Source organism: Mastomys coucha, unplaced genomic scaffold (assembly GCF_008632895.1).
Source record: "Mastomys coucha isolate ucsf_1 unplaced genomic scaffold, UCSF_Mcou_1 pScaffold23, whole genome shotgun sequence".
In the NCBI taxonomy this organism is placed as follows: domain Eukaryota; kingdom Metazoa; phylum Chordata; class Mammalia; order Rodentia; family Muridae; genus Mastomys; species Mastomys coucha.
In genome coordinates, this window is record NW_022196906.1 from 73,190,091 (window position 1) to 73,202,216 (window position 12,126).

The window sequence follows — 12,126 nt, forward strand, 5'->3', positions numbered from 1 at the left end:
AGACATTGAACCCAAGGCCTTCTGCATTCAAAGCATATCCTATAAGCCCTGGTAAAACATTGGCATGCTGTCTCTATGTTCCTGCCCCCTCATATTGAGTGTCACTATGGAGCACTGACATGTCACTTGCTATGTTGCTCAGGCAGGCCTTGAACCTTGAGCCTAAATGCTGAGATTATAGATACACACCAGCATGCCCACAGGGCCTCAAGCAAGCAAGGTAAGTAGTCTACCAAGAAGCCACACCTCAGCCTTAACAGCTTAATTTTCAGTCTTCTTAGGCTACTATAATAAAAATACCTTGGGCTGAGTAATTTATAAATAGTCTTCTTTTCTCTTGAAACAGATTACCATATATATATATGCACATATATGCATATATATATATGTGTGTGTATATGACACATATATACATGGTGTGTTCTTTGGCGTTTTGTCTAAATGGCTATAGAAAGCTGCTCAACAGGCACAACCCTACTTCATCAGGGTAGACTCTTCAAGACTTAATCACTCCCCAAATGTCGCCACCTTTAATAATATCCCATGGTTATTAGGCTCTAATATCTGATATTAGCCTCATCTGGGGTGAGCATTAACATTCAAACCATAATATATGCCATGTTCTAAAAATTGCAAAGTTTAGCTGGGCCAGGTGGTGTGGTGGTTCATGCCTTTAATCACAGCATTCAGGAGGCAGAGACAGGTGAATCTCTGAGGTCAAGACCACCCTGGTCTATAGATAAAGTTCCAGGAGAAATTTGCAAAATTAGATTTTTTTTTTCAAGACAGCATTTCTCTGTATAGCCCTGGCTGTCCTGGAACTCATTCTGTAGACCAGGCTGGCCTCAAACTCAGAAATCTGCCTGCCTCTGTCTCCCAAGTGCTGAGATTAAAGGTGTGCGCCACCACCACCTGGCACAAAGTTAGATATCAAGTAGAACTTTTTTGTTGTAGTTGTTTTGAGGCAGGGTCCATTTATGTAGCCCTAGGCTGTAATGGAACTCTCTTTATAGACCAGGCTAGCCTCCAACTCAAGAGATCCACAGGTTTCTGCCTGTGCTGAGACTAAAGGTACGTGCAACCATGCCCAGCATTTACAAGGGTTTTTGTTGTTTGTTTTTCAAGACAGGGTTTCTCCGTGTACCTTTGGTTGTCCTGAAGCTCACTCTGTAGACCAGACTGGCTTCAGACCTGCCTACCTCTGCCTCCTAAGTGCTGGAATCAAAGGTATGTGTTGCCACCCCACCCAGCAATTACTCTTTTTTTTTCTTTTTCCTTTTTAAAGCAATACTTGCTTTTAAGAAGCCTTAATCCTGAAGTGTTGTCATGTGGTTGTGCTCTCTGTGGTTAAATGTCCTTTATCTTTTTCTTCTTAAGTATGGTATCTTTTTAATTGTTGATTTTTTTTCAAGTGCCATCTGTTTCCTTCTATCAATTAGCGGGCTATTTCTGCTGCCAAAGGAACTATCCAGACTTGGATTGAAAAAATACCCAAACCTTGCATATGTTGCACAGTCATCCATGTGAAGGGAAAATCAGGTCTCAGCTGGCTATCTACTATGGTTAAGTTCTTTTTGTTTGCTTGTTTGTTTGTTTTTGTTTTCTTTTTTTTCCGAGACAGGGTTTCTCTGTGTAGCCCTGGCTGTCCTGGAACTCACTCTGTAGACCAGGATGGCCTCGAACTCAGAAATCCACCTGCCTCTGCCTCCCAAGTACTGGGATTAAAGGCGTGCACCACTACCGCATAGCGCAAAGCATCTTTTTCTAATAACAGACTCTCAAGAATCAGGAAGCCCACCTCGTGTGGTGACACACACATTTAATCCCCAGTAATAGGAAGGTAGAGGCAGGTGGATCTCTGCTGAGTTCGACTAGTTCCAGGAAAGCCAGGGCAATACAAGGAGCCCCTGTATCAAACACCAACAAAGAATCAGGGGGTCATCACAGGCATAATGATTGCTAACCAGGGGTTTTATATATGAAGTCTAAAATCATAGCTAAAATCTAGTATTTAAAGAGAGTCTTGATATATTTAAGCCTCAGGACTGAAAATATAGAGAAGTCAAAGTGGATATTGGTGAGAAGATAAGTACCAAAGATAATTTTAGTTTAGTTAAAAAGTGATTTCCAAAAATTATGCAAAATTTATTTAAATGACATTGCAAACAAATGATTCTGTACAATCCTGAAACTACTTTTTGGAGAACTGCTTTCAGTTAAATTATTTGAAAATCCGAACAGGACTGGAGAGATGGCTCAGCTCTTAAAAGGACTGCCTTCTCTTCTATTCAATTCTCAGCCCCCATGGGCAGCTCACAACTTACTGTAACTCCATTTCAAGGGTTCTCTTCTGGCCTGCAGTCACCAGGCATGCATGCTGTGCACATACATACACTCAAAATAATAAACAAACAAGTGAAAACCCAAACCACCAACTAGGTGGGGATGGTTCAGCAGGCTGATGTACTTGTTGTGAGCTTGACAACCTGTTCTATCCCAGGATGCACACAGTAGGAGAGAAGCAATTCCTACACGTGATTCAGTAATCCTCTGATTTCTGCACCTAAGTTGTGCAGTGGGGTGTATGTGCATGTGTGTGTGTGTGTGTGTGTGTTCATTCATGTGTTGGTTTGGTTGGCTTTTGTTTTTGAGGGTTTTTTCCACTTGATACAGACTCTCCTGGTAAAAGGAATCCTCAATTGAGAAACTCTCTCCAACTGATTAGATTGGCCTGGGGGTAAGTCTGTGGGGCATTTCCTTGATTAATAATAGATGTGGGAGGGCCCAGCCCTCTGTGGCAGAGCCACCTTTAAGCAGGTGGTGTCAGATGGTATTAAAAAAAAAAAAAAAAAAAAAAAAAAAAGGAAGCTGGGTAAGCCAGGCCATGGGAAACAAGCCAGTAAGTGGCACTTCTCCACTGCCTCTGCCTCAGTTTCTACGCTGACTTCCCTCAGTGATGGATGATGTATAAGCCAAATAAACCATTTCCTCCCCAAAGTTGCTTTTGGTCATGGTTTTTATCACAGCAGTCGAAAGCAAACTTGGACAGTGTACATGTGAAAAAAATTTTTTCCTCTAAATTACTGTGGAGTACCTGTTCTCCTGGTCATTCATTGGCGGGAGAACAACACTGAAAAAGTTGTGGTGGGCCTCTTCTTAAATTCTTTGGGCTACACTAGCATGCATGTCATGGGGAAATAATGGCTGTGCGCTTGCCAGGCATGGCCAAAGAGTCAATCCCTATCAATGAAATTCACACAACTGTTGGAGACCTTTCTAGATACATCAAAGTCAGTCACCCACCACACAAAACAAAACAAGCAAGGTAGCCAGGAAACCACTGGGGGTGTGAGAAGGAGGTAGACCTGCTAAGTGCAGGGCTCAGGGAGTCAGTTGAGGGAATTAGAAGAAACGTGGAGCAAGAACTCAAAGAATTGTGTCTTAAACTGCTGACAGAAGGGACACACACACACAAATTTTTCTATCTAGGGTAAATCTTTCACAAGTGGAGATGATGAAATCAGAGTCTCTTACATGCCTTCAAAAGGATGCTGAGATTGTCAATCTGTGGCGAGCAGCTGGGACTCACCCAGGTGTGGTGGGTGTAAAATGGAACAAGCTCTCAAGCAAACAAATTTCCTTTCTTTCTTTCTTTCTTTCTTTTTTTTTTTTCGAGACAGGGTTTCTCTTGTGTAGCCTTGGCTGTCCTAGAACTCAATCTGTAGACCAGGCTGGTCTCGAACTCAGAAATCCATCTGCCTCTGCCTCCCAAGTGCTGGGATTCTAAGCCCCATGCCGGAGCTTCACAACAGGATCCTGTCAGATAAAACAATAACAATGAATAGTAAATGGCTGCAAATAGTCATTCTGTCAAGGATGTGGGGGCATGTGTTTTTACAGACACAGGCAGCTATACTCTAAAGGTAAATTTAAATGTAAATCCAAATTTTAAAATGTAAATTTATCTGGGTGGTGTCACACAGCAAAAGCCTACCAGCCTGGTACTCTGGGAGGTGGAGGCTGGAGGATCCAGAACTCAAGGTCAGTCTTGTTCTTCGCAGGAGAGCACATCTTAAATAAACAGTCTGAGGAGATGGCTCTGGTGCTTAAAGGTACTTGCTGTAAAAGTCCAACAACCTGCAGGGCAGTGGTGGTGCACGCCTTTAATCCCAGCACTTGGGAGGCAGAGGCAGGCAGATTTCAGAGTTCGAGGCCAGCCTGGTCTACAGAGTGAGTTCCAGGACAGCCAGGGCTACACAGAAAAACCCTGTCTCGAAAAACAAAACAGAAAAACAAAACAAAAAAACAAAACAAAAAAAAGGTCCAACAACCTTAGTTTGACCCCTAGAACACATGTAAAGATGGAAGGAAGAACTCCACAAGGGGTCCTCAGATCTTAGTGTATGTCCTCGTTTGTTTTCTATTGCTATGACAAAGGCCAGGACCAAAAAAGCAGCTTGGTTAGGAAAAAGTTCAGTTGACTTACATAACCTGGAAATGAGTCCCAAGCTGTAAGAGTTTTAATTGAGAGGGAGAGAGGGGGCAGTAACTCGGAAAGAAAGGAGGGGGAGATAGAGAGGGAGATGGAGGAATGTTCCGTGTGTGTGTGTGTGTGTGTGTGTGTGTGTGTGTGTGTGTGTGTGTGTGTGTGTGAGAGTGTGTGTGTGGGTTCTGACGTAGTGGCCACAGGTAAAGGTGGGAAGTGAGCCCAATGGATTCTGGGAATATGGCAGCTGTTGCTCTGGTAACAGGTCTCTGAGACCCACCCATTGGATGCTAACAATGGCCACTTGGTTTGCTCTCTCTCTCTCTCTCTCTCTCTCTCTCTCTCTCTCTCTCTCTCTCTCTCTCTCTCTCTCTCTCTCTCTCTCTCTCTCTCTCCCTCTCTCTCTCTTTCTCTCTCTCCTCTCTCTCCCTCCCTCCCCCCCCCATTCTTTTTGTTGTTGGGGTTTTTTTTGGGGGGGGGCGGGAGACAGGGTTTCTCTGTGTAGCCCTGGCTGTCCTGGAACTCACTCTAGACCAGACTAGCCTCGAACTCAGAAATCCACCTGCCTCTGCCTCCCAAGTGCTGGGATTAAAGGCATGTGCCACCACTGTCCAGCTTGTTTCTTTTCGAGACAGGGTCTCTCTATGTAGTCCTGGCAGTCCTGGAACTTGATCTGTAGACCAGACTGGTCTCAAATTCACGGAGATCCATCTGCCTCTGCCTCCTGAGTGCTGGGATTAAAGTCATGCACCACCACCGCCCGATTTAGTCTGCTTTCTTATGTAGCCTGGTACCATGTGCCCAAAACTGTCATTGCCCGTAGTAGGCTTGGGCCTTCCACAGCAATCAAAATAATGCCTTTTAGACTTACCTATAGGCCAGTCTGATGGATGTCATTGTCTCAGTTGGGAAATTTTCTCACTTAGAAGACTCTAACTTGTGTCAAGTTGTGTCAAACTAACCAACACAGCATATGTAACACATATGCCATATACAATAATACTAAATAAATAAATTTAAAATTAAAGTTAGAGAATGTTTATTTATATACTTATTTTTTATTTATGCAGTGCTAGAGATTCACTTGTACATTTATTACTCATGCAATGCTGAGATTGGGCCTAGGTGTCCCGCTACCTCTTCCACTGCTGAGCTGTATTACCAGACCTGTGCTGGACCTCTCTCATTCTGTGTGTGTGTGTGTGTGTGTGTTTTCGAGACAGGGTTTCTCTGTGTAGCCCTGGCTGTCCTGGAACTCACTCTGTAGACCAGGCTGGCCTCGAAATCCACCTGCCTCTGCCTCCCAAGTGCTGAGATGGCCTCTCTCACTTTTTTTTTTTTTTTAGATTTATTTATTTATTTTATGTGTATGAGTACACTGTAGCTGTACAGATGGCCATGAACCATCATGTGGCTGCTGGAAATTGAACTCAGGATGGCCCGCTCGCTCTGGCCCTGCTTGCTCCGTTGTAATACACTGTAGCTGTCTTCAGACTCACCAGAAGAGGACGTCAGATCTCATTACGGGTGGTTGTGAGCCACCATGTGGTTGCTGGGATCTGAACTCAGGACCTTCGGAAGAGCAGTCAGTGCTCTTACCCACTGAGCCATCTTGCCAGCCCCCGGCCTCTCTCATTCTTAAGATTTATTTTTTTAGTTCATGCATATGGAAAATTTGGCTGCATATATACAAAACTTGTACCAGATACCTATGGAGGTCAGAAGAGGGAATCAAATATCAAATCCCCTGGGGCTGGAGTTAGAGGCAGTTGTGAGCCACTGTGTGGATGCTGGGAACCAAATCTGAGCCCTTTGAAAGAACAGCCAGTTTTATTAACTGCTGAGCCATTTCTCTAGTTCCTTTTTGTTCTTTCATACTTTCTTGTCTTCCTTGCTTGTTTGTTCTTTATTATTTGTTTATTTATTTATTTACTTATTTATTTATTGAGATAGGGTCTCTGTATTAGTCAGGGTTCTCTAGAGTCACAGAACTTATGGGTTGTCTCTATAGAGTAAGGGAATTTGTTATGATGACTTACAGTCTGTAGTCCAACTCCCCAACAACAGCCAGCTGTGAATTGAAGTCCAAGGTTCCAGTAGTTGTTCAGTCCCACAAGGCAAGCAGGTGAAGAAGAGCGAGTCTTCCTTTTTCCAATGTCCTTATGTAGGTATCCTGCAGAAGGTGTGGCCCAGATAAAAGATGTGTACCACCATGCCTGGGTCTGGGATTTGCTTTGTCCCAGATGACCTTGAACTCAGAGATCTCCTGCCTTAGTCTGCTGGGATTCATAGCCACTGTGCCTCAAGATCTCCCACGTCAAGACCCAGGTCAGAAATTTGTATCTCCCAGCCTCAAGATCTATATCACAGGTGAGCCTTCCAATTCTGGATTGTAGTTCATTCCAGATATAGTCAAGTTGTCAAACCAGGAACAGCCATTACAGTCTCTCTCTGTAACTAGACCTAGCTGCCCTGAAAATCCCAGAATCTTCCTACATTCCCCCTGGCTGTCAATATGATTAGGTGAGGCTGGCCTTGAACACAGAGATCACTTTGTCTAGAGTGTTGGGATTAAAAATGCTCACCACTGAGAGCAGTGATGGTACTTGCCTTTAATCCCTAGCACTCGGGAGGCAGAGGCAGGCAGATTTCTGAGTTCGAAGCCAGCCTGGTCTACAGAGTGAGTTCCAGGACAGCCAGAGCTACCCAGAGAAACCCTGTCTCAAAAAAAAAAAAAAAAAAAAATGCTCACCACTATACTCAGCCCTGTTGTTGGGCTTTAGCTTGCTTTTTATTTTATGCATATGAGTATACTGTTGCTGTCTTCAGACACACCAGAAGAGGACATTGGATCCCATTACAGGTGGTTGTGAGCCACCATGTGGTTGCGTGGTTGCTGGGAATTGACTTTAGGAGCTCTGGAAGAGCAGTTAGTGCTCTTAACCACTAAGCCATCTCTTGAGTCCAATTTGCTTGTTTTTGAAACAGGTTCCGCTGCCACCTCCTGAGCTCTGGAATTTCAGGCATGTGCTACTAAGTCCTGCCAAGATGGACTCACTGGTGGAAATGTAGTCCACCTACAAGAATCACACAGCTGTAAAAATGTTGACATCTCATTTCTTCACAGCATGCATGGAACTGGGTTCAGTGTGGTGAGATGAGCTAGGCACCCGAGGGCCTTGATGGGTTCTCACCAGGCCTCCCGGCCATCTCTTTAACGGGATCTTAGTCCATTACCCAAATTGACCCTGTTCTTACTCCGAAGCCCAAGCCAGTCCACTTTTTGGGACTCCTCTGCCTGAACCTTCTGAGTAGTTGTGGTTACAGGCCTGGACCACTACCACTAGTCCTGTCAGATGAGGTGGTTTGCTTTGTTTTGTTTTGTTTGTCAAGACAGGGTTTCTCTGTATAGCCCTGGCTATCCTGGAACTCACTCTGTAGACCAGGCTGGCCTTGAACTCAGAAATCCCCCTGCCTTTGCCTCCCAAGTGCTGGGATTAAAGGCATGTGCCAACCACTGCCCGGCCAGATGAGGTATTTTAAGTTTCAATTTAAATAGTTTTTTCCTTTAAATCTTTAGACCTGCAAAATTATGTTACAGTTTTTTGGGTTAAACTTCTTTCGTAAGCATGCTTTTTCTCTCTAGAAGTGTGAGCCTTGTTGTACTGGGTCTAACAATAGTCATTACTGTAAATCCTGAATTACAAAGTATATTATGTTTTCTTGTTAACCCGTTCTTTTTCAAAAGTGTGTGTGTGTGTGTGTGTGTGTGTGTGTGTGTGTGTGTGTGTGTGTGTATGTATGTATGTAGTTTGTTAGTTAGTTTGTTTGTTTTGGGTTTTGAAGGTAGGGTTTCTCTGTATAGCTCTGTTGTCTTGAAACTAGCTCTATAGACCAGACTGGCTTTAAACTCACAAAATCCACCTCTACCTCTCAAGTGCTGGGATCAAAGGCATGAGCCACCACTGCCTGGCAATTTATTTTATTTTGTGTATAGATGTTTTGCCTGCATGTATGTTTCTGCACCACTTGTGTGACAGCTACCTCAGAGGCCAGAAGAGGGCATTGGATGCCCTGGCACTGGAGGAAGCCCTGTCAGCTGCCTTGTGGGAATTCATGCTGAATGAAGTCAGCATTGTTCCTTGTTTTTCACACAGTATTCCTGCATTATCATCATTCTCCATGGCAGCAACTGCCTTGAATTTTAATGAAGTTATTCATGGGGCCTTGTGGTTTATTGTGCTTGCTGCCCAATAATGAGGACCTGATTCTCAGTATCCATATGACAAGTTGGGATGCTCTGGCGCACTCCCGGAACCCCAGTTCTGTTGGAGGCAAAGACAGGAGAATTCTGAGGGCTTGCTGCCCACCCTTAGTTGAAAAAAGCACACCATCTCAAGGTTCAGGGAGAGATCTGCCTCACAGGACTAAGTTGGAGATTGATGATAGCTAGCCCAGGACACCTAACACCTCTGGCACCTACATCTATCTATACACACACAGGCGCGCACACACACACACACACACACACACAGAGCAGAATGAGAAAAGCAGTTTCTCCTTTCTTTCTTCCTTCCTTTCTTCCTTCCTTCCTTTCTTTCTTTCTCTCTTTCTCTCTTTCTTTCTTTCCTAAAGCTATTTTAAATAAACTTTTCTCATATGGGCTGAATGCCTTCCACCCAAAGGTCCCAGACTATCTAACAAGAACCTCAACACCAGGCATAAGAATCCCTTTTGAGCCGGGTGGTGGTGGTGCACACCTTTAATCTTGGGAGGCAGAGACAGGTGGATTTCTGAGTTCAAGGCCAGCCTGGTCTACAGAGTGAGTTCCAGGACAGCCAGGGCTATACAGAGAAACCCTGTCTCGAAAAACCAAAAAAAAAAAAAAAAAATCCCTTTTGAACTGTTGGTCAGGGTCATCTGCCAGACTTCCAAGACCTTATGGGCTATTGTTGCTACCCCTGGCTGCCTCCAAGAGATGGGAGATAAAATCCCTATTGCTGGACACAGGGTCCAGAGGACCTGAGTTAGCTCTGGCCTACAAGTATCTATTCTGAGGACTAGCTTTCACAGTACCAGGAGACACCATGAGTGCTTCCAGGGAAGTAGAGCAACCACAATTCCTACGTAGCTATGATGCCCAGGAAGCACAACAGTGACCAGCATGCTACAATCACTCTAAGGGTGCAGTAGAGGCACACATACCTTGGTGGGAACCAATAGCTCTCTAGAAAACTAGTATTGTAAACCTAGCCAATTACCCAGGGCTAGTGAAGTCATAAATCTTTTTTTTTTTAAGATTTATTTATTTATTTTATGGGTATGAGTTCATCTGGTTGTTGGGAATTGACTTTTTTAGGACCTCTGCTTGCTCTGGTAGAGCCTGCTTGCTCAGTCCCTGCTTGCTCTGGTCCAAAGATTTATTTATTATTATAAATAAGTACACTGTAGCTTTCTTCAGACACACCCGAAGAGGGCATCAGATCTCATTACGGGTGGTTGTGAGCCAAGATGTGGTTGCTGGGATTTGAACTCAGGACCTTTGGAAGAGCAGTCAGTGCTCTTACCTGCTGAGCCATCTTACCAGCCCGAAATCATAAATCTTGAAAGAGAATTTGTAACCGACACTGTATACTAAACCACCATAATTCCTAACTATATTCTAAAAATTTACCTTCATCAAAGCAACTTCTCTTTTCACACAGATGAATACCATTACAGAAAACCACAACTGGTCAGAATGCAAAGAACAGGAGACCTTGTGGTACCCTGTTCTCTGTTCTCATTGATACATCTAGACTAGAGCATAATTCTTTCTTTCTTTCTTTCTTTCTTTCTTTCTTTTTTTTTTTTTTTTTTTTTTTTTTTTTTTTTTGGTGTTTCAAGACAGGGTTTCTCTGTATAACCCTAGCTGTCCTGGAACTCACTCTGTAGACCAAGCTGTCCTCGAACTCAGAAATCTGCCTGCCTCTGCCCCCCAAGTGCTGGGATTAAAGGTGTGCCCCACCACTGCCGGGCTGAGCATAATTCTTGAACCCAAGGTTTAGGGATCATTGCAGAAGAGGGGCAGAAAGATTGTAAAAGCCAGAGAAACAGGAAGTTTGTTTTGAGATGTCTCTTAGAAATGCCAGGGAAGCTATACCCATGAAGTCTTTTCAACATGGCTGCCTCTACAAGAGTGAACAGTGATGAGGGCAATAAACATGCTAATGTGGAATAGGGAAAGTTTGATGACCACAACTGTAGACAAAGAACTACAGGTGGCTGGGGAAGGGTGGGAGAAATAGTTTTTTTCTAATTCTAGCACTTGGGAGACTGAGGCAGGCATATTTCTGAGTTCAAGGCCAGCCTGGTCTACAGAGTGATTTCTAAGACAGCCAGAAGAAACCCTGTCTCGAAAAACAAAACAAAACAAAAAAACAAAAAAAAAAAAATCAAGCGAAAGAGCTCACTTATTGGTTATCTAATCCTTAGTGGGCAATACTGATCTTTTTAAGGAAAAAGAAGCTGTGAATTGGAGAGAGCAAGGGAGTGTCCAGGGGAATGGGTTGAAAGGGGAAAAGAAAAAAGCTATGATTAAAAATTACAGTAGGGCTGGAGAGATAGTTCAGCAGTTAAGAGAACTCGCTGCTATTCCAGAGGTCCTGTGTTGAATTCCCAGCAACCACATGGTGGCTTACAACCATCTGTAATGGGATTCAATGCCCTCTGCTGGTGTGTCTGAAGACAGCTACAGTGTACTCATATACATAAAATAAATTATAAAAATCTAATAAAAAGTTACAGTGCACTAAATTTGTATGATTTGGTATATGAAGAAAAGATTTTAAAAGCATGGTAACATCTTTAAAAATATTTAATGGGTTTGACTGTTGAGGGGGAAAAGCAATAAACAAAATTTTCATGTGGAAAAAAGCTATTAGCTGCTTTGACTCACCAAACTCTTACAGTTGCAAAATAAAGCATGCAAAGTGAGTAACACTTCAGCTTAAAAAGGAAAAAAGGCAGAGTGGTGCACACCTCTAATCCTATCACTTGGGAGGCAAACACAGTTAAACTGTAAATTCAAGGTCTAGGGAATGAGTTCCAGGACAGCTAGGGCTACACAGAGAAACCCTGTCATGGAAAAGAAAAAGAGAAAGAAAAAAGAACGGGAAAGGAAAAGGAGAGGAGAGGAGAGGAGAGGAGAGGAGAGGAGAGGAGAGGAGAGGAGAGGAGAGGAGAGGAGAGGAGAGGAGAGGAGAGTCAGGTATGCGGGCACATGCTTTCATGCTAGCACTCTGGAAACAGACACAGGGCAGATCTCCGAGTTCCAGATCATCCTGGTCTGCAGAGCTAGTTTCAGGATAGCTAGGGCTTCATACTGAGATCCTGTCTCAAACAAACAAACAAAAGAAAACAAAATAAAGTTACTTAATGAGTTCTCTATCTCTGTTTCTCTCTGTGTGTTTTTGTTTGTTTGTTTGTTTGTTTTGGTCTGTTCTGTTCTGTACCCACCCACACTGCCCCTCCAGCTCCTCTTGGGCTCCCCACTATGCTTCCTTCCCAATTTCATGCCCAGTATGTTAATTTATTTCCTATGTCAGATCGCCCATAGCTGTCTATAACTCCAGCTCCAGGGGATCCGATGCTTCTGGGTT